A 3,816-nucleotide genomic window follows, 5' to 3' on the forward strand; every position below is an offset into this window, starting at 1 on the left:
TTTGCAGTCTCCATTGGGACATTTCACTTTATTGAAGACGCTATATAAATGCAAGTTGTTGCTCCTTGTCCCTGGACCAGTAGAATCACACGATATTTCAACTCATTGCTTAGCCAATCAACTGCTGCCCGTTCATGCAATAGTAATACGCACCAATGACGTGAGCACCTACATTGATCACATGACACGCGATGGGTTGCTCAGCTTGGTGGTGTCGGGGTGCTGGCTGGCAGCAGCTTGGCCTCAACAACTTTGTGCCTCACCATTTCCTCTGTCAGGTGAGGGGACAATTACATACAAGTGTGATGCTGCCCATGGTCAACTGACCTAGTCTCACATCACGGGCAGAATTTTTCCGTCGGCGAGCTGGGGGCGGGGCCCACTCGCTGGTGGCAAAATGACGCGGGGTGATGTCGGGGGGAATCCCCGATGTCATCCTGCCCCATTTAAATATTCAGGAAGGCGTGGGGACAGTGCGATCAGCTGTCCGCCCACCGACCTGTCAATGGCCAATTGAGGCCATTGACAGGATAATTAAGCCAATTAAAGGCCCTGCCCGTCCAACCTTAAGGCTGGTGGGCAGGCCAGGAGCACCAGCGGGCTTCTGAAAAAACATGAAACCTCATCCACCGGCGGGATGAGGTTTCATGTCTGTTTTTAAAAAGTTTAATAAAGTTTTAGTGATATTTATTAACAAGTCCCATCTCATGTGACATTGTCACATGAGGGGGACCATGTTAATCATTTTTTTATTCTATTTTTGACGTTTGAAACACTGTGAGCGCTCTCCCTGAGGCAGCACTTAGTCGCACGCATGCTGCCCTCTGACAGTGGGGGAATCCCTTCTTCCCACCCCCCACTCCCTCGCACAGGAAGTGCACAGCACTTCCCGTCGGGCAGCCTGCTGGGTGGGCCTTAATTTGCCTGCCCACTCAAAATGGCGGCAGGGCCCGTTTTGGCGGCAGCGATTGACCACCGAACTGGTGGGGCCCACCCACCCATCAAGGGCAAAATTCTGCCCCGCATGTGGGGGAAAAAGGGCCCCTTGGATGAGGTAGCAGTGGTTACCACTGGAGTTCTACCTCATTGTACAATTCCGGACAATAGGAAGAGGCTATTTGGCCCTCGAATTTGCCCTGCTATTCAACAAGATTATGTCTGATTGCCCACCTCAACTTCACCTTCCCACCTGATCCTCATATCCTTTCATAGGACACAAAAGTCTATCTCGATCTTGTCATCCTGAATACACAACAGTGGAGCACCCACAAATGCCTGGGATCGACTTTCAAAGATTCACAACCCTCAGAGTGAAGAAATTTCTCCTCATCTCAGTCCTAATGGCTGGCCCGTTAGCCTGAGACTGTGACCCCTTCATCTAGATTCCCCAGCCAGGGGGGAAACAGCCTCTCAGCATCGACCCCGTCAAACCCATTAAGAATTTTATTGTTTCAATGATTCGCCTCTCATCCTTCTGAACAACTCGGGGGAAGAAACAGCAATAAATGAAGTTGAAGAGTGGAATGAAGTGTGGGCAATGACATCCGGTCCGTTGTCAGGAAACACTGGGACTGTGCGTGGCACATCTATCAAATGCACAAGCTCCATCAATGTCCTCCACTAAGTTCGAATTAAGGTGAAACTGCTGCATGTTGGGGCAAAGTCACGAGAGAGGCTGAGAAGGACAAGCTAGAATCTGTGCTGTTATCAATAGAATGCACAAATGTTTACTTAGCTAATAAAAGGACATTCTTTGTAATCCTATTTGGCCACACGCTTATTTCAGTGTTTACTGTTCTCTAACAGTATTGTGAAACAGCATCCACTTGGTGACTGTCACGCTTCCTGAAATAAGAGAAATTTCCATTTCCTTCCTTACCCCCCCCCCCCCATACACCATAGAACCATATAAAAGTTACGGTGCAGAAAGGCCATTCAGCCCATCGTGTGTGCACTGGCCAAAAAGAGAAAAGCAAAACTAGCCGCTCATTTTAATCCCACTTTCCAGCACCTGGTCCATAGCTTTGCAGGTTACAGTGCTTCAGATGCAGATCCAGGTACCTTTTAAATGAGTTGAGTGGTTCAGCCTCAACCACCAACTTAGACAGTGAATTCCAGATGCCCAACACCGCTGGGTGAAAGTTTTTCCTCATGTCCCCTCTAATCCTTCTAACAATCACCTTATATCTATGCCCCCCTGGTAATTGACCCCTCAGCTGGGGGAAACAGGTCTTTCCTGTCTACCCTATCTAGGCCCCTCATAATTTCTTATACCTCAGTTAGGTCACTTCTTAGCCTCTGTTCTAAGAAAAACAACCTGAGCCTATCCAATCTCTCCTCATAGCTGCACATGCCCACACAACTCTCACACACCCCTCAAACCCTCATGCATGCACACACACACACACACACCCTCACATACACCTCACACATACACACACATTATCCCCCAGACCCTCACACACACACACACTGAGGGGGTGCTGCACTGTCAGCGGGTCAGTACTGAAGGAGCGCTGCACTGTCAAAAGGTCAGTACTGAGGAAGTACAACACTGTCAAGAGGGTCAATACTGAGGGGATACTGCACTGTCAGAGGGTCAGTACTGAGGGAGTGCTGCACTGTCGGATGGTCAGTACTAAGGGAGTGCCACACTGTCGGAGGGTCAGTACTGAGGGAGTGCCGCACTATAGGAGGGTCAGTACTGAGGGAGTGCTGCACTGTCGGAAGGTCAGTACTGAGGGAGCGCTGCAGTGTTAATCTGAGGCTAGATGTGGCTTTCAAGGTCAGTGTATATAGATTCTGTATATAAATTTTGCAGACTATGTCCGCAGATTTAGTTTATTTTCATCCTAATCCACATGCACATTGCAACAGGACAGCAGTGGACAGTTTTCAGGGGCAGGAATCCATGTTCGCAATACTGGCCATGCGATCTAAATTGAGAGGTCAGTGAGGGCCTTTGCTTAAATTCTGATCCAATCCATGGGTCATCAGACAGTGCACCACTCTCCCCGTACTGACCCTCTGACAGTGCGGCACTCCCTCAGTACTGACCCTCTGACAGTGCAGCGCTCTCCCCGTACTGACCATCCGACAGTACAGCACTCCCTCAGTACTGACCCTCTGACAATGCAGCACTCCCTCAGTACTGACCCTCTGACAGTGCAGCACTCTCTCCGTACTGATCCTCTGACAATGCAGCACTCCCTCAGTACTGACCCTCTGACAGTGCAGCACTCTCCCCGTACTGACCATCCGACAGTACAGCACTCCCTCAGTACTGACCCTCTGACAATGCAGCACTCCCTCAGTACTGACCCTCTGACAGTGCAGCACTCTCTCCGTACTGATCCTCTGACAATGCAGCACTCCCTCAGTACTGATCCTCTGACAATGCAGCACTCCCTCAGTACTGACCGTCTGACAGTGCAGCACTCCCTCAGTACTGACCCTCCGACAGTGCTGCATTCCCTCAGTACTGACCATCTGACAGTGCAGCACTCCCTCAGTACTGACCCCCCGACAGTACTGTCGGAGGATCAATACTGAGGAATTTGCAGCACTGTAAGATTTAAGGAATTACAGAATTGTTACGGTGCAGAATGAGGCCATTCAGCCTTTCATATCTGTACCGGCTCTCTGAATGAGCAATTCACAGCACCCCACCTTCTCTCCGTAACCCCCGCCCTCCCCTACACTCTCAGACTGTGCATTCCAGACCCTAACCACTCGCTGTATGAAAAAAGCTTTTTCTTCTTTTCTTAATTACTTTAAATCTCTGTCATCTCATTCTCAATCCTTTCAAGAGTGGGA

Source organism: Carcharodon carcharias, chromosome 10 (genome assembly GCF_017639515.1).
Source record: "Carcharodon carcharias isolate sCarCar2 chromosome 10, sCarCar2.pri, whole genome shotgun sequence".
NCBI lineage: Eukaryota > Metazoa > Chordata > Chondrichthyes > Lamniformes > Lamnidae > Carcharodon > Carcharodon carcharias.